Genomic DNA, 24,603 nt, shown 5'->3' with positions numbered 1-24,603 from the left:
CCCCTTGGACACTGCACCTGTGATACAAATACACTGGACTCTACCCTGGACTTTCTTCCATCATCAACCCAGCCCATTGCACTACCCCCTCTTCTTCAGAGCACTGCAATAAATACACTCAGAAAAAATACAAGTATGGTGTATGTCAAATGATTTCAAAATGTATTCGTTTAACAAGGTGGAAACATTGCAATTCAACTGTACAGTAATGTTTACATAGGAAAGACCTGTAGTTGTCTGCACTAAACACACCAGGAGCAATAGTGGGGTACCAACTTCTGCAAAAAGAGATGCAAAAAGAGTGGGCATAGAAGTAGCAATTCACAGCCTGCCAGTGACAATGTCACACATCAAACTGTAAATGAAATGTGAAATAACACTGTCTTACCTGTGTGTCATTGGAAGTATTGACGAATGACCACTTCTGTTGTCCTCGTTCTCATCCTCTGTCTCCTCATCTTCATTGTCCATATGGTCCACTGCTACCACACAGCCATCTCCAGCCTCCTCCTCCTGCAGAAAAGGCACATGGCGGAGCAAGGCAAGGTTGTGCAACATACAGCATGCCACAATGATCTGGCAGAACTTATTGGGTAAATAGCACAGGGATCTACCAGTTAGATGGAGGCAACGAACCTGGCCTTCAGGAGGCCGAATGTCCTTTATATAATCCTTCTTGTTCGCCTATGTGCCTCATTGTAATGTTCCTCTGCCCTTGTCCTGGGATTCCTCACAGGGGTCAGTAGCCATGAGAGGTTGGGGTAACCAGAGCCACCTGCAAATATCGAGGGACAACTGTTAACCACACACTTACCCTTAGGGCCCACAACATACCCATACACCAACATCCACTGGATGGGAACCATGGCTCACCTATTAGTCACACCCTGTGCCTCTGGAGTTGGGCCATCACATTTGGGATGCTGCTATTGCTCGGGATAAAGGCATCAGGCACAGATCAAGGATACTTTGATTGATGTGGGAGATGTACAGGTCCGCCAGGCACACCATCTGGACATTCATGGAGTGAAAATTCTTTCAATTTCTGAACACCTGTTCATTGTGCCGGGGACACACAAATGCAATATGTGTTCCATCTATTGCCCCAATGATGTTAGGGATATGTCCCATTGCATAGAAGTCAGCTTTCACTGTGGCCAAATCCTCCACCTGGCGGAAACGATGTAGCTGCACATGTGTTTAATCAGGGCAGCCAACACTCTGGTCAACACTATTGAGAACGCTGGCTGTGACATTCCTGCTGCCAAACCCACTGTCAGTTGGAAATAACCAGTTGCCAGGAAATGGAGCACAGATAGGACTTGCACAAGACGGGGGATCCCAGTGGGGTGACGGATAGCAGATATTAGGTCAGGCTCCAATTAAGGACACAGCTCCATGTTTGTGGCCCTGTCAAGTCTATAGGTGAGGATAATGTGCCTGTCCTCTATTGTTGCCAAGTCCACCAGGGGTCTGTACACAGGGGATGTCTCCATCTCCTATTCAACCACAGTGGTTGCAATCTATGTGGCAAAAGACTGAGCAGCTGGTCATTATCTGTACATTGTAACCACTACAGTTCAATGCATATTGGGATTGATACATTATTTAGGTGTGATAGGTCCAAAATGTGAATTTGTGTACTGTGACGAAGTTAGGATCCATGGCCTGCACCCCCCTGAAATGGCGTCCGCCTGTCCAGTATGGAGGGACAGGTGGAAGTGAGGTAATTCTGCTGACGTTGTGCGCCGTTGCAGGAGGCAGTTGAGAACCGCTGTGCAACTCCTCATTGGTTATCATAGGGCCCTATGGGGTACAGTGGGCAATGGTGATGTATGCCGGCAGTGACGGTACGCACCGCCGCGGACGTGACTGCCATTTTCTATCTGTTCACTCACTTACGACCTGACCTTCAACAGGTGAGGACCTACACTGCATGTGCCTCTGTGACCTGTGTCTGGAACCGACCATGGCTCGTGTGACTGGGGAAAGGGCCCCTGCCTTCACCTCGGCAGAGTTGGAGAGACTGGTGGATGGGGTCCTACCCCAGTACCAACTGCTGTATGGACCTCCAGACCAACAGGTGAGCACACCGTGAGTATGATGCATGGGCAATTAATGCATGGAGTGCTGTGTGTGAAGGCCTCATGTAGGGGGGGATGGTGGATGGGCCATGGGCAGCGTGCAGCATGTATGCTGGGCCATATCTGTGTTAGTGGGGATGGGAAGGCGTATGGTGGGCCATAAGTGTAACAGCCAGGACGGTTGGACGAATACCTTTCCCTGTGTGTATTTCCCTGCAGGTCAACGCCCATGAAAAGAAGGGTACATGGCGTGCCATCGCCAAGGATGCAGAGGCCCAGCTGGGGATGGCCTCCCAACGAGGAAGGGGTGCCCGTCGAACCCTGACACCCCCCTGATGGCCTGCATACTGGCAGTGGCCTATCCGGAGCTAGATGGGCGCTTGGGGGCATCACAACAGCAACAAGGGGGTGAGTACAGTGCCCTTCATTACAACTTACGCCTGGTGGGGTGGTATCCAAGTGGGGGACTTGTGGGTGCCCCTAGGCCAGGCCTGACATTGCAGAGTAGGTCCCATGTTGGGCAGGGTTCTGATGTGTAGGTGCTCCAACCAAGTTAGTAGGCATCTACTACTGGGCAGGGGTCTGTGGATCTCAGGTATGCTACAATTGGCGATAGATGCCCCTACCCATGGGCTGGCGACTAGTATTGTGACTGGTAGTGCATTGCCTAGTGTGTAGGGCTGTTCCCTGTGTGTGAGTGTGTTGTGTATGCCAACGGTGGTGTTGGTGCCGCCATTGACCAAGTGTATCCTTTGTCTCTTCCCCCCCTTTATGTTTTGTCACCCTGTCCTTATGTGCATTAGCATCATCTGGCGGAGGAGCAGAGGCACCAGCGATGGAGGGAGCTGCATCCCCCAGGACCCAGGAGGCCGAATCCACCGATGGCGAGGGCACCAGTGGGACAGAGGGCGAGGGGAGCACCACGGCGGAGACTGGAGGGGAAAGTCCGGACACGGATACCTGCTCTGATGGAAGCTACCTGGAGGTGGTGGACACCTCTGTGCCCACCCCAGCACAGGTAAGGCCGCCACCCCCGTACCAGCACCGCCCTCCCAGCAGCCCCTCAGTGAGTTGCCCGTGCCTGCTCACCCAGGAGGGTAGGTATCTCCTTCGCCCCACGCACATTAGGCCCTGCCCCAGTCAGCCCTGCTGCCCTGAGCGAGGAGGCTATTGACCTCCTGTAATCCATCTCTGTTGGGCAGTCAACCATTGTGAATGCCATCCAGGGGCTGGCAGCCCAAATGCAACAGACCAATGCATTTCTAGAGGGCATTCACACTGGTTTGGCGGCCCAACAGAGATAAATCCAGGCTCTGGCCTCCTCTCTGATGACAGCCATTGTCCCTGTTTCCACCCTCCCCCCTCCAACTTCCTCTACCCAATCTCATTCCCCTCAACCCTAACCTATCCCAAGCATACAGGCAGACTATCAGGCACCCAGGACAACACACAAGAGTGGACACGGCAAACACAAGCACCACACTTCATCCTACATGCACTCACACAAACACCATCCAGATGCAGACATACCAACATCCACTGCCTCCACTGTGGCCCCCTCCTCCTCCTCGCCCACCTCCCTCCCAGTAGCGTCTCCACTCACACCTGCATGCACTACACCCTCAACCATTACCACCATCACCAGCACACCTATCACTACACACCCCTCACTGGCAGTCACCACCCCCACACCCATGCACACGTCCCCTGTGTCCTCTCCCACTGTGTCTGTGCCCCCTCCTCCCAAAGTACACAAACACAAGCACTCAGACACCCAACAGCATCCACCTCACAACAGCATCCAGCCCATGCACCTGCACCCAAACACAGCAGACTGACTCCTCCTACCACTCCCTCTATCTCTACTCCCAAACCATCTCCCTCTTACCGCCCCAATGTCCCTAAGAAGTTTTTCCTCTCCACCATTGACCTCTTCCCTACCCCCCCATCCCTTACTTCAGGCCAGGGTGGTAAAAGCCCAGGCAAGCACCACAGCCACCCAGTCCACGGGCACAGTAGTGTCCCTAGCAACTCCAGGTGGGAAAGGATCCCAGCCACCAGCCAGCAAGACGGAAAGGGTGCCTTCCCCAAGTGCTTCAAGGAAGGGCAAGGAGCCAGCCCTAGCTGCAGGAAGGAAGGGCAAGGAGCCATCCCCAGCTGATGGCAGGAAGGGCAAGGGGTCTGCACCAGGAGCCAGTAAGGACAAGAGGCCTAGTGCTGGGACTCAGTCGGAGCCCCCACCACCAACCATGGTGGTGCAGCCGTCCGAGGCTGGAGGAGATGGGCTGGAGCCTCCCCCCACCACCACCAGCAGCACCGCCACCAGCAACACCACCAGCAGCCCCATTGGGCAGCCGTATGAGGCTGCAGGGGATGGTCTGGAGCCTCCCTCCACCACTACCAGCAGCAGCGCCACCACCACCACTGCCACCAATGAACAGCCGTCTCCGCCGGCAGACAGTGTGTAGTCCTGCGTCCATGGGCTATTGTACGGCCTGGATCCTGCAAATCCAGTGGGTATGACACCCAGCTGAGAGACTGTGACCTTGCACTCCCCAAGATCTGCATCACTGGGCACGATGCCCCCTCCAGGACCAGTGGAGAAGCCATCCACTCACCTCATCCTCCCCAGGATGAAGATCACTGGGCACGATTCTCCCTCCAGAACCAGTGGAGAAGCCATCCACTTGAGAAACTGTGGCCTTGCACTCCCGAGGACAGAGCAATGGGCATGTTGCCCCCTCCAGAGCCAGTGGGCAAGTCACCCACTCAAGAGACTGTGGCCTTGCACTCCCCAGGACCAAGCACAGGGCATGTTGCCCCCTCCAGCGCCAGTGGGCAAGTCACCCACTGGAGAGACTGTGGCCTTGCACCCAAGGACAGAGCAATGGGCATGTTGCCCCCTCCAGAGCCAGTGGGCAAGTCACCCACTCGAGAGACTGTGGCCTTGCACTCCCCAGGACAGCGCACAGGGCATGTTGCCCCCTCCAGGACCAGTGGCGTTCTACCATCTTCCTGCTGAGGTCCCCCCCGTTTACCACCCCCCTGAGGTGCCTGCCTATTTTGGACCTGATGCCCCTGCAGTGTTCTCTCCGTGTTGTTGCAGGAGTCAGGTGGGGCCTTGGACTTTGTGATGTGGCCATGTGGCCCACGAACATTGAGGACTGGGCAGTGTCCCTTGATTTGTAAATATGCATATACTTTTTTATTTGGATGCAAGTATTCCTACTATATTTATCTTATTACACTCACTTTAATCTATTGGTGTTGTCCTTGCATTATTCCCGAGGGGTACGGGGTCAATATGTTATGTTACTGCATGTGCTTGTGTGTATGGTGTTGGGGGTGGGGGTGTTGCATGTGTGTATCACTCTCTTTTTCCTCCCCCCTCCCATTTTGTGTTAGATGGCTGTAATCACCATGGTCGTCTTCGCCGTCACTGGTGTTAGTAGTGGAGCAGCACGTAGAAGAACATGGGGAAGACATGCAACTCGGGCTCCATGGAGGCGTGGTTCTTCCCTCAGTCTCCACAAGTGAGTTGTTTCCCTTCTGTGCAGTGTTTCCGCCAGGATTTTGATGTCATTGGTACTGCCCCAGAAAAGGTGGCGGATTGGCATGTCTTAATACAGTGGGCGGAACATTGTCTTCCGCCTGGCTGTAGGCGGTTACCGCAGTGGTGCCTGTTGTTTCCTCCCTGGCGGTCGGTGTGTTAAAGTGTCTGTCTGTCTGTGCTGTTTCCACGGTGGTCATAATTTGGCAGTAATTACCGCCGGCCTGTTGGCGGTATTACTGCCACTTTATCACCAACCACCAGGGTTGTAATGAGGGCCTAAATTTCTTGTATCTAAACAAACCAACTTGTGTAGCAAAGGTTGTAATATATCTGCAGTTTTCTTCTAGTTCTAACTTATGATAACCTTTATACAAGTCAAGTTGAGAGAAGATTTTGGCACCATTCAATTGCGTAATCATGTCAGCAAGGTGCAGTCCTCGATGTCTCTCTTGTTTAATCGCTTTATTTGCTTGGCCCATGTCAAAGCATATGTGCACAGCTCTTTCATGGTCCTTTTTAGGCCCTATTACTATGGGAGAAAACCATGATGTTGGATCAGTGGAATGTTCAATAATGTCATGCTTAAGTAATGATTCAAGTTCTTTTTCAACAGCTCCTTGAAAGGCAACTCGTCTATGTCTCTGAACAACAGGACAAACATCCTCATTAATATGCAGTTTTATTTTCATAGTCTTTAATTTTCCTTAACCATGAAATAATGAAGGGAATTGACTTACTATTTCGTGATGAGCATCTATGTTTTAATTCACTGAAATCTGTCCCATGTCAGTAGCTGTGTTGAAACTGAGCAAGTATGCGCTTGCCACTGTACCTTGAAGTACATGAATCAGTGTTTGTACTTTGGTTTTCTTGTATTTCACTGTCGCCATAAATAAACCTTTTCTCCTTTCATCGGTGTCGATGCAGCCCAAGTACACACTTTGGTCTTTGATGGCATGACCCGCTGGTAACGGACACAGTTCATTGTGCACTTGTTTTAAGGCATTATATTTATCGAGGCACCACTATCAATAATGAAAGTTATTGAACATCCATTTACTTCCAGCCTAATCTTTGGATAGTGGTTGTCTGATTTTGTTATTTTGACTTTCCGTTGACTATATTTTCTCCCCACAGGCAATCATGTGACATGTACACATGTTTATAAGGTAAGCATTGACATAGCATAATCAATTTCAACACTTTCACTTATTATTGAGGCAGAAGAACGGTTGGATGATGATTTTGATGCTGATCGACTTTGTTTAGTATCAATTGGAATCAAATAGTGCTGGGTTTGTACCGCTACGCTGCCTTTTCACGTGATAATCTTTAAAACTGTTTTACACCTGTTTTTATTGTGTTCTGGACTATAAATGGGGGATCCTGAAGTTTAGAATTTGTTGAACTTATGTGTTGTAGATGACAGGGCATTTGCTTACAGGAGTTATTTAAACTCATTTTCTTCTTGGAGGCCATCCAGAACGGCCATTTTTCTGGTTTGCGCTTAAGTCTTTCTTTTTGGGCCCCACTGTATTTAAACGGGAGGATGCAATGGACGTGCAGCAATTAGTACTGGGTTTGGACCGCTACGCTGCCTTTTCACGTGATAATCTTTAAAACTGTTTTATACCTGTTTTTACTTTGTTCTAAACTACGGACAGTGGGAACCTGAATTTTAGAATTTGTTAAACTAATGTGTTTTAGCTGAAGGGGCATTTGCTTGCACAAGTCATTTCAACTAATCCTCCTAATGGAGGCCTTCTAGAACGGCCATTTTGCTTGTTAGAGCTCTAGTCTTTCTTTTTGGGCCTCACTGTATTTAAACGGGAGGTGCAGCGGACGCGCAGCAGTTAGTGATGAGTTCGTACCACTACGCTGCCTTTTTACGTGATAATCTTGAAAACTGTTTTATATTGATTAATTTGTTCTCAACTACCGTTAGGGGAGCCTGAATTTTAGAATTTGTTGAACTAATGTGTTTTAGCTCAAGGGCCATTTATTTACACAAGTCATTTAAACTAAGCCTTCTCCTGGAGCCATTCAGAGTGGCCATTTTTCTGGTTAGCACTTCAGTCTTTCTCTTTGGGCCCCACGGTATTTAAACTGGAGGATGCAGCGGCCGTTAAGTGATTAGTGCTCGGTTTGTACCACTATGCTGCCTTTTCACGTGATAATCTTTAAAACTGTTGTATACCTGTTTTTAATTTGTTTTAAACTAAGCACGGGTGAGCCTGAATTTTAGAATTTGTTGAACTAATGTGTTTTAGCTGAAGGGGCATCTGCTTACATGAGTCAATTCAACTAATGCTCTTCTTAGGACATCCAGAGAGGCTATTTTTCTGGTTAGCTGCCTAGTCTTTTTGGGCTCCACTGTATTTAAATGGAGGATGCAGCGGATGCACAGCAATTAGTGCTGGGTTCATACCGATGTGCTGCCTTTTCACTTGATAATCTTTAAAACTGTTTTATACCTGTTTTAAATTTTGTTCTAAACTAAGCACAGGGTGAGTCTGAACTTTAGAATTTGTTGAACTAATATGTTTTAGCTGAAGGGGTATTTGCTTACATGAGTCATTTCAACTAATCCTCTTCCTGGAGGCCACCCAGAGTGGCCATATTTCTGGTTAGCGCTCTAATTTGTCTTTTTGGGCCCCACTGTATTTAAATGTAAGGATGCAGTGGACACGCTGGGAGGACCCAAGATGGCGGCCAAGAAGGACGCTTAGTTGAGCGCTCCGTCTCGGGCTCGCCAAAAAACACCTGCAGGGCACTCCCGGGGCGCCATTGCCCGCCAGCGGAGACGGGATCTACCCTGGGGAGACCGTCCCCCTTCGGCGGGACCGGCTGAGGCTGAGCAGAAAGCGGAGCGCGGCTGCCAGGGGTCCGGGAGCCTTGGGGAGGCGGCAGCAGCCGACCCTGTTGAAACGGCGCCTGAGGCCCAGTCTGCGGGACCGGGCGCGCAGTGAGTGCGTGGCGGCGGGAGGGGCCTGCATCGAGGTGGGACTGGCCTAGACTTGGGCCCTGTTCCCCCCACTCCCCTTCTCCTTTCCTCACCTTTGTTCTTCCCCCCTGCTCGGGCTGGGGGGGGGGGCGGACGCTGCGGCTCCCGCTCCCCGGCCCCTGGGCGTGCCGCCCAACACCCGTGCGAGAAGCGAGCCCCCAGAGAGGACCTGGGGGCGCATGAAACACTCGCCACCGCAGTCCGTGGGGCACCTGCGCGACCGGGCCTAGCCCAGAACTGGACTCAGGTGCGCGGCGCCGCCTCACTAAAAGAGCGCCCCCCCGGCCAGGCACACGCACACGTGGCGGATCTCCCTCCACCCCACCGGCGGATCCAGCGCTTAGGAGCCTGTCGGCAGGCAAAATGGCCGGGAAATCCAAATCAGCGAAAAGCCAAGACCGAAGCACACATGGACCAACACCTGGCGATCAACAACTAATACCAACCCTACAGTCGCTGGAAAGCACCCTCCAGGCCCATTCCTCACAATTCGAAAAAGTGCTACAGGCAATTATGGACACTAAATCCTCATTGGAAAACAGAATAGATACGGTATCGCAAGACCTGAATCTACTCAGAGTAGACCATCGCAAACTATCCGAGAGAGTGAAGTCAACGGAAGAGGTGCTAAGTGAACTGACCCCCACGGTATCAGACAACCAATAACAAATTCTCTGCCAAGATGCAGAAGTGAAGACACTGTTGAGAAGAGCGGAGGAGGCGGAGGGCAGATCCCGTCGCAACAACGTACGGTTCCTGGGATTCCCTGAAAAATCACTGGATCAAAACTCTGAACTCTTGCTGGAAGACTGGCTAATCAAAGAAGTTCTGAATGGGGCCCCATCGAAGTTCTTCTCTGTGGAAAGGGCACACAGGATCCCGGGAAGACCCCCGGCTCCGGGCCAACCACCAAGACCGCTGGTAGCCAGGTTCCTGAATTTCAGAGACCGCGATGCAATACTACAGCAGTTCCGCAACAAAGGCCCCTTCAGATATGAGGGCTCAGTCGTCAGCGCCTACCCAGACTTCACTCAAGAGGTACAAAAACAACGCAACTCCTACGTCAAAATAAAGCAGCGTCTACGTGAGCATGACATAAAGTACGCCTTACTGTTCCCTGCCAAATTAAGAGTGTCAACCGATGAACGCACCCACGTGTTCACCTCCCCGGAGGATGCCTGGACGTGGATCCACGCCAAGGGGCTCGCTCGCCCCCGGGAGGGCGATGGCACTGGCGAGGACTGGCTAGTATCCTCCCCGCGGAAACGCACCAAGAGGCGCACCAGGGGACAATCCACGGAGAAACAGGCTGCAGAAGAAAGAGCCAAGTTCCTGAAAGAAACCCCCTGCTGACACAGAACTCTTTTGAGGCTCTCAGGTCACGCCCCGAGGATGGCTCGGAGTCAGACTCGATCAGCTCGGACTCTACACTAACAGATGTGCTAAAGGGTCGGGAGTTTACCCCCAGAACCGCAGACACACTTTGGCTGTGTACCGCTGAGTCACCCCTCCGCCGGAACTGATTGCCAAAACTGAGGAACAGCACAGGACACTGTGTGCGCGACTAGATATGGGTGGCTACCACATCTGAAGCTATGTATCTTTTGAAACATTTTCCTATACCCAAAGGGCGCACTGTTGGCAGCGATGGGGTTCAGTGGGGAGGGAACAGCCTACCCCGGGAGCGCCCAATACCATTTGCAGACCGGGTCTGCGGAAAGATGTGAGCCCCATAATGAGCCACATCCGGTTGGTAAAATTGCTCCCCCACAGACATCCACATGGACACAGTTTTGCTCACACACCCGCGGGGTGTGTAGTTTGTTACGAGTTCACAGTAGGGTAAGGGATCCAGTTGGGGAGGGAAGGGGGTAATAGTTAGTTTGTACACTACAGGTCCGCTCATAACACAGGGAACATTGCCGAGACTGATGGGGTCAACCACAGACATGTCGGGGCTGGGAGGTGCCGGCTGGGCTTTAACTGGTGGCAGAGTGTCAGGTGTAGTCTCGCAAATCAAAACATGTCTCAAACCGCAATCCACATCACGCATAAATATGAAATAGTCACCTGGAACGTCAGGGGACTGGGGACGCCGAGTAAAAGATCCCAGGTGCACGCACGCCTCAGGCGCCAGGGCATACACATTGCAATCCTACAAGAGACCCACCTACGGGACCCCGACCTGCAAGAACTGCGGGACAAATGGGGGGGACAGATAATAGGCACATCCTATTCGGCCTTCGCTAGAGGGGTCCTCATATGGATAGCTGGTGGCGTCCCCTTTCTCCAAACATCGCATAGGATAGACCAGGGAGGCAGGTATGTGGCAGTGGAAGGTCGGCTTGACGGCAGACAATTATCGCTAATCGGGATATATGCCCCCAATAACGCGTCATCTGAATTTCTGGGCACACTCACCCCAGCATTACTGGTGAATCCTGAAGCACCCGCCATATGGGGCAGGGACTTCAACTCTATACCGAACCCGGCGCTGGACAGGTCAAACCCCCCCCACACAAGCGACAGCTAATAGAAACGCCATACGCCCACTCCAGACGTGGGCTGGGGATATGGGTCTACATGATATGTGGCGCGTGAAACATCCACTGTAAAGGGAATACTCATTCTACTCAATACCACATAAGGTACACACCAGAATAGACATACTGTGGGGCACCCAAGAAATCTGCACAATGGCCAGCGGGACAGAATACCTAGCTAAAACACTATCGGATCACTCACTGCTTAAAATAACACTGAACTGGGGTAGGAATTGCCCAGCGATCCACACGTGGAGACTACAGGTGGAAGCCCTTCACGATCAGGCATTCACAGACACGCTGAACACAGCACTAAAACAGTACTGGGAAATAAACGTTGGATCCACAAATCTAAGAGCAGTAGAGTGGGATGCACATAAAGTAGTGGTCCGCGGCCAATGTATTTCAACTACCTTGGGGGTGAGACACACACTTCACGCTGAGGTCAGCAAGCTGGAAAAAAATTAAGAGCATTAGAGACTGCAGTAGCCCGCAACGAAACGCCTTACACGGTACTAAAAGATGCGCGCGCAGAGTATGCTGACGCTGACGCCACACTTCGCCGACATGATTATAAATACCACCTGATGCGACTACAAATAGAAGGCGATATATCGGGCATGCTACTCGCATGGCTCCCACGCGAAGACCGGCAGCGCTCACCTATCGGGCCATAGAGACAGGTGCAGGCACATTGGCTATCACGAAGGAAGAAATAAACGACACGTTCAGGGAATATTACACGAACTTATACACCAAACGCACATCATGTACCACCCAACAACTTGTGTCCTTCCTGGCGGGCTCACCCCTGCCCCAACTCTCACAAGCTGACAGGGAGACACTAGAGGCCCTCCTGACACTGGGGGAACTAAACTTGGCCCTGGCACAACTGCCTAGGAATAAAGCGCCAGGCGCAGACGGCCTTCCACTAGAATACTACTCTACTTTTGCGACATGCTTAAACTCCCATCTCCTGAAAGTATTCGAGGAGGCGTGGGCCAGTGGGACCTTACCCCCAACGTTGAGAGAGGCAATGATAGTGGTCCTTCCTAAACAAGGACGCGACCCCCACCAATGTTAAATCCTACTGGCCTCTGTCGCTGCTAAACTTAGACTGTAAAATACTTGGTAAAATACTGGCCAACAGGTTAGCCCCCTACATGCACACCCTGGTACACCAAGACCAAAACGGGTTCATCGCAAAACGCAACACTTTTCTTAATATCCGGAGGCTGCTGAATGTGCTGGGTGACACTCTCCCGCATGCATACGAGGAAATGGTGATCTCACTTGACATCGAGAAAGCATTCGACACACTAGAATGGGATTTCTTGTTCGCCACCATGCAGCAAATGGGCATTGGTCCTAAATTCACACGCTGGGTACGCACATTGTACACCAACCCACAGGCTAGGGTGAAGACGAGTGGGGTCATATCAGGGAGTTTCCCGATCAACAGGGGCACACGACAGGGCTCCCCTATCCCCCCTTCTGTTTGCCTTAGCAATGAAACCACTGGCCGCACACGTTCGCGCGATGAAGGAAAGGTGGGGGATAATTAGGAACGGGACCTACCATGCCATGTCACTATATGCAGATGACGCCTTGATATATATACGGAAAGGAGGAGAGGTGCTGCCCTCAGTGATGTCGCTACTGTCTGAGTATGGCGGGATCTCGGGCCTAGTGGTAAACTGGGGAAAATCCTGTATATTCTCACTAACCAGCTGGCCCCTACCGAAACAAGAAAACGCCCCAGTGGGTCGCCTGAAATGGTGCTTCGACACATTTAAATACCTAGGGGTTAACATCTATCACAGAACAGAGGACCTCAGGGATGGTAACCTAGGGAGAGCTTTGGCCTCCATGAAGGGGTCAATGCGATTCTGGAATAAACTACCACTTTCACCACTGGGCAAGGTGGCCTTAGCAAACATGCTGATACTGGCTAGATTGCTATACTACTTTGCGGCACTGCCGCTAATTATCCCTAAGAGTTTCTTTAATAATTTGAACGCTGTCTTACTACCGCTTATATGGGGAGAGGGCAGAAGGCGGGTCGCACTTTCCACGCTACAGCACCCGGTCGACACGGGTGGACTGGGTGCCCCTAACTTTGAACTTTACTATGCGGCCGCGCAGCTACAGTGGATACTGAACTGGATCCATAGGCCTAACACAGCGGAATCCACCTGGCTTTCGACCCAACTCCAAGGGGCCCCCCTGCTCGCATGGCTCACAAATAAAAAATAAAGAGCGCACGCGAAAACCCACTGATGGTAGTGGCCTACGCATGCTGGAAGAGGTACATCCAAAGAGACACAAAGGAACTCCCCTACTCACCGCTCATCCCACTGGAACGGCTTTCCGGATGGGCCGAGACTGGATTACATTCGCCCGCAGCCTGGGCGGATGCGGGCATACACACAGTGGGAGACTGCTTTGAGGAAGGTAAATTAATGTTATTTGAATCCATGCAAGCCCTCACTGCGGTGAGCCCGGGACAATTCCTGGCCTACCACGCCATATGTCACTCAATCAGAAAAACATGGGTGGCTGGAGAACTAGAGCCAGAGACCTCCCCCGCACTACACCACACGCTGAGCTGCGACACCCAAGCAAAAGCAGTCTCGAACTCATACAAACTCCTGAATAAGCCCCTTGAACCTAATTTGGTAAAAGCCAGGGAGAGGTGGAACGCTGTCCTGCCGGCTTTGATCTCACAGGAAGAATGGTTGAAAGCCTTATACCACACCCGTGAGGTGTCAAGAAACCCCAGATTCCACTGCACGCAGTTCAATTACTTACACCAAACATATTTAGCACCAGCTAGGATCAAACGTATGTTCCCCGGGTCGGACCCGGCCTGCCCCAGATGTAATGCCCCAGAGGCACAGTTCTACCACATGATCTGGGAGTGTCCCGGTGTACAAAAAGAATGGGCCGGGGTGGTAAAAACATTAGCAGAAATGACGGGCCTCGCCCTAGATATGAACCCCAAGTCCTGCCTGCTTGGACTCAGGACAAGGGCGAAAAAACACAAACACTTACATAAGTTTGCAGACCTGGCATATGTAATGTACAAAAGACTGATAGCCATGAATTGGAAAGCTTCCAATGCGCCCGACTTGAAAGCTTGGCACACCCTCACGCTGCGATGGTCCCGCCCAGAGTACTAGGTACTAAAGAAATTAGCGCGCGAGGGACTGCGACATGCGGGTTGCGAAATATGGAGCACACTAGTATCTAAGCTAGAGGCAAAAAACAATGGGAAAACTCCATGATATGCGAAAAAACACAAACATCCAGACAGACACTGGTATGCAGCTGGCTACGACGCAACATCCCAACAGGGGACACAACCAACCTCATCAACAACACCCCACACCCATTGACAACACAACAGACTCCGAACGCACGTGCCCTATGCAGTACCCACTCGCCTGCACAACCTAATCACTCGACACTAGCACCCCAACAAGCGGCACCCCCCCCTGCTCAGCATTAATGACTCAACCCTGGGCAACCGTGGAGTTACTCCACACCAAAATACACCATTTAACATCACAGGCAATCATTTTAAAATACTGGGTAGATCATTCGGACCTAGACGTGTAAAATCTGTTTCAGTTGTTTGGTTGTTTAAAGTTGTGCGAATTTAAAAGATGTGTTAGATCACTAACATCCTGTCATTGATAACACACGTATGTAGCACAATGTTGGTTTTGAAAAACTCAATAAAAAAATATATATATTTTTTTTAAATGCAGTTGACACGCAGCAATTAGTGCTGGGTTCAAACCACTACGCTGCCTTTTCACGTGATAATCTTTAAAACTGTTTTATACATGTTTTGAATACGTACTAAACTACAGATGGGGGAGCCTGAATTTTTTTGAATGTTTTGAACTAGTGTGTTTTAGCTGAAGGAGCATTTGCTTACACAAGTCATTTCAATTAATCCTCCTCATGGAGGCCATCCAGAACGGCAGTTTTTCTGGTTAGCACTCTAGTTTTTTTTTTTTGAGCCCCACTGTATTTAAACGGGAGAATGCAGCAGACGTGGGGCAATTAGTTCTGGGTTTGTACCGCTATGCTGTCTTTTCACGTGATAATCTTTTAAATTGTTTTATACCTGTTTTTAATTTGTTCTAAACTATGGACGTTTGGAGCCTGAATTTTTATAATTTGTTGAACTAATTTGTTTTAGCTGAAGGGGCATTTGCTTACACAAGTCATTTCAACTACTCCTTCCCTGGAAGCCATCCAGAGCGGCCATTTCCCTGATTACCGCTCTAGTCTCTCTTTTTGGGCCCCACTGTATTGAAACTGGAGGAAGCAGTGGATCTGTGCAGTGGGCATTGTCGGTGAGCCAAAGGCAAGCCCATCTTTGCTTGTCTGTGACCGCGACAGTACCAGCATCAGCCATGCTGCCCATTTACCACGAGGTACGCAAATGACCACTGAATTTTATTACAAGACCGGAAGCTCATATTATGCGTTCTTTTCTTACTTTATTTAACATAGCAGCCAAGAACTACAAATCCCAGAAACCCTGGGAAAGAAACTACAAAATATTGTCACAATGCAGGTAACCAATCATGTATCGAGTATGAATATAATTATCTTGACTGAGAGCAACAAGCCCTCTTTTCTTGCTGCTCGCAGTCAAGATAAGTACTCTACTAGCTTTATCAATGTTTATTTTTTATGCGTCATATGTGTTTTCAATATATTTGATGTTCCATTGTTTGGTTGCCTTACCTTCCATGCCTTGCGCTTTCTTTCTAATCGCGCGCCCTGTTTCCTCAGGGCATTCTATTTCCCGAGGTGTTCTAACTTCGGCAGTTACGCTCTAACGGCTCCCCAGCGCTTCCTCGAGACCTCTAACAAATTGCCCCTCGCTCGCCGCATTGGTATTTTGGCTGCCTTCCAGGATTTCCTTCCCCTCAGGGGCGTTCCCGGTCTGTCTCCGGCAGTCATTCTCGGGCCCGCCCTGACACACGCCCTCTGGCCTCAGCTGGGTTAACTCCTGCTTGTCTGGTTTTTCCTCCTCTCTAATTATTTATAGTTTCTTAAGGGTTTTCTTTTTTCCTGGGTTTCCAGTGCGAATATTTGTTGCATATTTGTTAAATACTGGTTAAAACTTGTTGAATATTGTTAAACATTTTTTATATTTATTCCTTTTACCTTATAATGTCTGGGGATGAACAGACCCAGTTTTTGAAAGACAATTTAAAGTCTTTTATTAAAGATTCAGTGCAACATGCCGTTTCTGTTTCCATGCTGGATATTTCCAAGAACTTAGAGGCCTCATTATCTAAAATGCTTCAGCCCTCTGGTGATGTTCCTTCAAAAAAGGGAACAAAGCGTGCGGCTCCCTCCCGGATGCCTCTTGAAGGCATTTCTATTCAAATTGGGCCTCCCACCCGAGAGGCAAATACTTCAGGGCTCCCCTCTTCTCCCCTTAATGTCACTAACCTCAGAGATACGGACAGTGATGGGGATGAGACTTTTGACATTTCTGTCAATGATGATATCTCTGATCATGGGCCTTTGGAGAAAAGGCGGAAAATTTCTCCCTCTGTTATTTCATCCCTCGCACTGTCTGAGGACTTGGTGGACCAGTTAGTTGAACCCCTGTTCGACCCTACTTCGATCCCCCATCCTAATTCCTCTGAGTGGTTCCCTTCTGAGCATGTCTCAGACTATGTTTAATTTTATTTAAGGCACGGTTTGGACAAGTCATGCAGAAATAAATTAAAATCCGAATGTCCCAGACCTTCCCTTCCATCCAAGGTGGCTGATACCCCCTCTATTGACCCGAACATGTTATTATTTTTTACCAAGTTCGGCAAGGATCCCAAAAAAGGGGTCGATAAAGCCTGGTCTAACTGCCAGGACAGATTACTTGATCTGGTTGGTCCTTTAACAAGGATTTTGGACCTCGCCGAAGAGGCTAAATCCGAGGGCGGTCAGGTGGACCCTGAGACTCTGTCCAATTGGGCACAAAGGCCAATATGTATGCTTGGCAATGCCAATGCTTATATATCTCAGGAGCGACGCAAGAGCCTTTTGCTCAAGATTGACCCGAAGTTAAGTTCCTTAGCTACCAGAGAAAAAGGACCTAAGGCTGAAGGTCTTCTCTTTGGAGATTCCTTCATAAAGGAAATGAGCAGATATGTCTCAACATAATTTTCCCAGCGGGTTTTTGGCTGGGCCGGCAGAGGAAGGACTTGTTTTGCTGGCCGTTATACATCTTAAGGACAATACCTCAACCGAGGATCCTTTAGCCAAGACTCCCAGCAAGACTACCAAGGATACAAACCCCAGTTCTATCCCTGACATTTCCGTGGAGGCCGCAGCAGGGGTTTCAAGCCCAAGAACGATCAACTCGCAGGTAAGAACTTTCAGTTCTGGCCTTCCTCCTGTATGAGGCAGATTAGCTTCTTGTCTAGGTGCTTGGTTGTCTCTCACGTCGGATTCCTGAGTGTTACAGATGGACCAGGGTTATTGCATGGAATTTTACCAACGTCCCTTCCAGACCCATCTTCCTCATCCCCTTCATTTTTCAGACGATCAGTTTCTGTTGGTGCAGAACGAGATACAGTCTTTACTCATGAAAAAAGCCATAGAAAGGGTCTCCTTCGACCCTTCTGGGTTCCTGAGCATTATATTTCTTGTTCACAAGAAAAACAACAAACATCGTCCAGTCATAAATTTAAGACTGTTCAACGACTTCGTAGTGTATCATCATTTCAAGATGGAGACTATCATTCATCTCAGAGACCTTCTCCTTCAGGGCAATTGGGTGGTCTGTCTAGACCTCCAGGATGCCTATCTTTCGGTCCCTGTGCATCCGGCTTTCAGGAAGTTCCTTCAGTTTCAGTGGGAAGATTGTTTCTTCCAATTCAAGACGCTGCCTTTCGGTTTGTCTTCAGCCCCTTGGTGCTTTACCAAGATTCTCAAACCGGTGGTTGCTTTTCTCAGGGCTCAGGGTGTCAGGCTCATAGTCTATCTCGACGACTTCCTCATAATGGCCCAGGACAGGTCCCATCTTTTGGTTCATCTGGATCTTTGTCAGAATCTTTTGATGAGTCTCGGTTTCCTCATAAAGCCTCAAAGTCAGTTCTTATCCCTTCCCAACAATTGGAGTTCCTCGTTTTGTTGGTAAATACAGTTGATTTGATTCTTCAACTCCCTCAAATGAAGGTATACTTGATAAAGAAAGAGATTTGTTACGCCTTATCCATTTCCCTTACCTCCCTCAGGTCTTTGGCTCTTTTAGTGGGCCTTCTCTCTTCCTCCATTCAGGCCATCTTCCCAGGGCCTCTTCATTACAGGGCCCTTCAAAGACTAAAAGCCCGTCATCTCCATCAAGGCCTAGCTTATTCAGATTCATTCGTTCTGGACGCAGAATCCAGGGAGGAACTCATTTGGTGGCTCAGTCACTTAGGTGTCTGGAACGGGAGACCGATTTTCTTTGCCACCCCAGATCTTGTCTTAGAGTCAGATGTAAGTCTGACAGGCTGGGGCGCAAGATGTGGTCAACTCTCGACTGGAGGTTCATTGTCCGCTCAGGAGTCAACACTGCACATCAATTGTTTAGAGATGCTTGAAGGTTCCTTTGCCATCCAGTCCTTTACAAAAGGCAGGGTAAGGTGCACAGTGCTTCTCCGAATGGACAACCTGTCAGCGGTCAGATACATAAATCATTTAGGAGGTACTAGATCCAGACCTCTGGCCTTACTGGCCAAAAGCCTATGGAAATTCTGCCTGCAGAAAAACATTTCGGTCAGGGCAGAATATCTACTGGGCCAGCTCAATCTCGTGGCCGATTGGTTTTCCAGACATATCTACGATTCAAGCGACTGGCGTCTGCATCCTTCCGTTTTCAATCATCTTTCTTCCATCTTTGGCATAATGTCGATAGACCTCTGCGCTTCCCGTCTCAACACTCAGCTCCCTTCCTTTTTCAGTTGGAGACCAGACCCCTTGGCAATGGCCACAGATGCCTTCCTTCAGTCATGTCCCCCTTTCCTCCTTTATGCCTTTCCTCCCTTTCTCCTTATTGCTCGGGTCCTAGCACAAGTTTGCAGACAACGGTCATCCCTCGTCTTGATAACTCCCTTTTGGCAGTCCCAACGTTGGTATCTAATCATTCTGGAGCTGACTTCGGATTTTCCAGTGTTGATTCCTCCCTTTCCCGATTTACTCCTGAACCCCCAAGGCCTTCCTCATCCCCTAGTCATAGACAACGCCCTTCATCTAGTGTCCTGGAGGATTTCGGGGATTCCTGGAGAGCCCCAGGAATTTCGAAAGAGGCTATCCACTTTATCCAGCAATCGTGGGCTCCAGGCACAACAAAAGTCTATAAGTCAGCCTGGATGGCCTGGTGTAACTGGTGTCTGGACAGGGATACAGATCCTGTTTCAGCGGATGTAACCTTGGTAGTCAATTTCCTGGCTTCTTTAGCATTCCAGGGTGAATCTTATCGGACTGTTAACACATACAGATCTGCAATCTCTTCAGAACATGTCAGAGTAGATGGAAGACCTATTGGCGAACATCCTTTAGTCTGCCGATTGTTGAAGGGAGTACGTTTTGTTAAACCTCCGATTCCTAAATACAATGTTATGTGGGATGTTAATAGTCTTTTTATTACATGGCCATATAATGATCAGTTATCGCTCAACAATTGACAATGCTTTTATGTTTGGTATCTATTAAACGTGTTTCTGATGTCAAAGCTTTAGATGTTTTCTCTTTCCGTTATTCCACCATGGGCATTTATTTCCAGGTCAGTAGACGGACCAAAACTAATTTATCATCTGTGTTTTACCCCTTTTTTCCCTCACAACCCAAGCTGTGTGTTGGAAATTGTTTAAAGTCTTACGTTTATCGAACTCCAGATCTTAGAAACGTTTCTTCTTCCCAGTTACTCATCTCCTTTCAAAGGCCACATAAGCCTGTTTCTGCTCCGACTCTGGCACGTTGTATTAAATTGCTCATGTCCCTACGCGGGCATTTCTACGCTTTCCTTTGGTGCCCATTCGGTGAGAGGGGCTGAGGCCTCTCGCGCCTTTTGGGTGAGAGCTGGGTTGCCGGATATTCTCAGATCTGCAGATTGGTCAAACGTCAATACTTTTAGAACATTTTATTGTAAACCTCTTGATCATCCATTGGACAATGTTATTTCATTGCTTTGAACTAGCATAATATGAGCCTCCGGTCTTGTAATAAAATTGAGATTTTCCTAGCCTTGGTGTCTGAAAGGCTAGATTTTATTACAGACACAGAGGCAAGTATTATCCTGCCGCATTTGCTTTAACCCTCCCTGTTGTTTCCTTCGCAGTTTAGTTAACTTCGACCAGCTCTGTTACATCCAGCTGATTTCCATTCGGATTTGCTGGGTTCCATTTCGTCTCATCATACTTCCTGGTTACCTGTTCGGCCTGCTTCCTTCTTCATGGACTCATTTATGGATTTTCTGTTCACTCTGTTGACTTTCTATTTGGTTATGATATTGCTCTCAGATAATTCTGACTGACTCTCGCAAGAAAAGAGGGCTTGTTGCTTTCAGTCAAGATAATTGTATTCATACTCGATACATGATTGGTTACCTGCATTGTGATGATATTTTGTAGTTTCTTTCCCAGGGTTTCTGGGATTTGTAGTTCTTGGCTGCTATGTTAAATAAAGTAAGAAAAGAACGCATAATACTCACCTCCGTGTCTTTAATGAAATCTAGCTTTTCAGACACCAAGGCTAGGAAAATCTCAATTCTTGCTGCAGCTCAAAGATAGGGTAAACAGGTGTGATGTGACTTTTTCCCCAGAGTTATTTGAGGGACCAGTTTCCTATATTAAATGCAGAGAAAGCTTTGGGATCCCTTTTAAGACTGGGGATAATGTTTCCCCATCATCTAGAGTAAATGCATTCTCTGGGAGACTCATTAACGCATGCTCACTAAGTAAGCATTCACAAAGCATTCTTGAGTTACTTAATGAGACCCAGCTGTGCTGCCCGTTTATTACGGAATCATGGCTAAATTATTGTTCTAACCCTGACATTGTGTAAGCACTCCCCCCTGATTACACGATCATTAAGAAAGATAGACCCAATCAGCGAGGTGGAGGCCTCGCAATTATACTCCTGGATGTATTTCAATGCCAGAACTTTGAATTAAAAACCTTAGAGGGAGCTGAAAGCCTTGGATTTTGTATCAAGCGTAGCCCGTCTGCTTCCTTTGCAGTTGGTCTGGTTTATCACCCCCTTGGGCATAGTAGTAGCTTTTTAGCAACCCTTGGGCATGCCATTGCTCCACCAACCTTACATTACGCCAACTTCTCATTACTTGGAGACTTCAATGTCCATCTGGATTCTAACTCAAGCACAGAGGTGTCTAATTTCATTGATACTCAAAATTTGCTTGGCTTACAACAACTGTTTACTACACCTACTCATTATGCCAGGCAGACCTTGGATGGAGTCTTTACGAGTAGTGGGAACCTAGTTATCGAGCCCCTGTTAGACAGACCTGGTCTGACCACTTTTTAATTCCATTTAAGGGAGGATTCAAAGCCACAAACGGTATGCCTATGTCCTGTCCCAATACAGTCCGCCAATGGACTAAACTTCTTTCCAACCCTAATTTGACAACTGAGTTTTCCACCAATACCCCAAGTTTAGTAGGGAATGTAACAACAAAGGAACTCACGTTTAATAACTGGGTTTCTGAAGTTATTAAAAAACTTGCTCCCTTAGTACCTCTAAAACAGAAAACGAGATCATGGCCATCAGCCCTTTGGTACTCCCAGTCCTTAGCTGAGTTACATCATAATTGTAAGCATCCTGAACGGAAATGGAGAAAGGCTTACCTGACTGAGAACCTAGCTGTGCTCAAAAACGCCCTGAAAATCTACCATGACCAAATTAAGATTGCCAATAGACTATGGCCCTCATTATGACCCTGGAAGTGGGTGATAAAGTGGCGGTAGTAAAGTGGTGGTAATACTACCAACAAGTTGGCGGTAATTACCATAAAATTATGACCATGGCGGTGATTTCTCCCACAGACAACCAATGTACTACATCGACCGCCAGGACGGAAACAACAGTCACCACGGTGGTAGCTGCCTACAGCCAGGCAGAAGACAAAGTACCGCCCACCATATTTTGACACAGGAAATCGCCACTTTTTCCGGGGCAGTACCAACGCCATCGAAAGCCTGGCGGAAACAGAGCACAAAAGTCAAAGGACTTACCATTTGAGACACAGGGAACAACCACTCCGCCATGGAACCCGAACTGCAAGTCTTCCTGATGATCTTCTATGTTATGCTCCACCTGGAACACCAACGCCAGCGAAGATGACGACGGTGAGTACAGCCGCCTAGCACACAAGGGAGGGGGGGAGGAAAATGAGAGCGAAATACACACGCACGTACACCCACCCGGCACACCACACACACCACCAGCTGCATTACAAAAACAATTTGACCCCGAAAATCGGCAGAGTAATGCAAAGACAACAGTAATTGACGAAAGTGATTGTAATCAGTTCAACAAAATAATCAATAATCCGATTTGTTGTTATGTTATGTTACACAAGTTATAGAGCACATGGCTACCCTCTGGTTTCCCAGCACTACTAGACACTAACCACAGAGAGGATGAGAATGATACGCAGCAAGAGAGGGGAAAAAATAAACGGACCTAAAATAACCAAGATTTGGCCATGAAATAGATATGTACACTTGTATAAAAAATGGACGCTGCCCAGTCCATAGTTCAAAGAGACCACGTGGCCATAGGGCACAGTGCAAGGCCCAACTTGAATCCTTCCCAAATCCGGATAGAACACAGCAGGGGCATCAGTTGTCAAATAGGCAGGCACCTCAGGGGGAGGGGGGCCACCTCAGCCAGATGCGGGAACAAGCCTACTGGTTCTGGAGGGGGCAACATGCCCTGTGCTTTGTCCTGGGGAGTGCAAGGCCACAGTCTCTCGAGTGGGTGTCTTGCCCACTGGATCTAGAGGGCACAACATGCCCATTGCTTTGTCCTTGGGAGTGCAAGGCCACAGTTTCTCAAGTGGGTGTCTTGTCCACTGGTTCTGGAGGGGGCAACATGCCCTGTACTTTGTCCTGGGGAGCGCAAGGCCACAGTCTATCGGGTGGTCGACTTGCTCACTGGTTCTGGAAGTGGCAGCCCGCACAGTAGACCCGGGAGGGTGGACTACATGGCGTCCACCGGCGGTGATGGCTACACTGTGGTGGTGGTTGGTTCCCATCTGGTGCAGGCTCCATCCCCTTCTTTGCAGCTTGTGCAGGCTCTTTACCCTTCTTCGCAGCTGGTGCAGGCTCCTTCCCCTTCTTCACAGATGGTACTGGACTCTTCCCTTTCATCCGAGGTTGTGCTGCCTCCTTCCCCTTCAGTATTGTTAGTCTGGTGTCCCCACCACCACGAGTAGGTGGTGCTACCACTGTCCCAGTGGACTGTTTGGCTGAGGTGCTGGGCTGGGTCCTTGCTACCCTGCCCATACATGCAGGACGGGGAAGGGGAAGAGGTAGGAAAGAGGTCAATCATGGAAAGAAAAAGCTTTTTAGATACGCTGCGGCAGGAAGAGGGAAGACTAATGGGAGTGGAGGATGAGGGAGTGGTCGTCGAAGGTGTATGTCTGCTGGATTTGGGTGCAGGTGCATGGGCTATATGCTGTTGTGAGGTGGATGGCTGTTGGGTGTTTGAGTGCTTGCGTTTGTGTCCTTTAGGTGGGGGGACAGATACGGTGGGAGAGGACACAGGGGACGCGTGCATGGATTTGTGGAGGTGTCTGCCAGTGAGGTGTATGTTCTGCTTCGTGTGGTGATGATGCTGGCAGAGGATATTGATGTAGCGCATGCAGGTGTGAGTGTAGATGTAACTGGGTGGGAGGTGAAGACAGTGGAGACAGTGGATGTTGTTGTATCTGCAACTGAATGGTGTTTGTGTGAGTGTTGTGGGATGAAATGTGGTGCTTGTGTTTGCCTGTGCCACTCTTGGGTGTTGTCTTGTGTGCATGCGTGTCTGTCTGTGTGCTTCAGATGGGTTAGGGTTGAGGAGAATGGGACTGGGAAGAGGAAGTTTGAGGGGGGACGGCTGAAACAGGGACAATGACTGCCATCAGAGAGGAGGCCGAAATCAATTTCTGTTGGTCCTCCAATCCACCGTGAATGCCCCCCAGGAATGCATTGCATTGCTGCATCTGGTATGCCAGCCCCTGGATGGCATTCACAATGGTTCAGCCCTACAGAGATGGATCTCAGGAGGTCAATAGCCTCCACACTCTGGGCAGCGGGGCCTGAGATACCTGGGGCAAAGGAGATGCCCACCCTCCTGGGTGAGCGGGCACGGGCAACTCGCTGAGGGGCTACTGGG

This window comes from Pleurodeles waltl, chromosome 11 (genome assembly GCF_031143425.1).
Source record: "Pleurodeles waltl isolate 20211129_DDA chromosome 11, aPleWal1.hap1.20221129, whole genome shotgun sequence".
NCBI classification, from domain to species: domain Eukaryota; kingdom Metazoa; phylum Chordata; class Amphibia; order Caudata; family Salamandridae; genus Pleurodeles; species Pleurodeles waltl.
The sequence above is the reverse complement of the archived record's forward strand: the minus strand, read 5'-3'. Positions refer to the sequence as shown.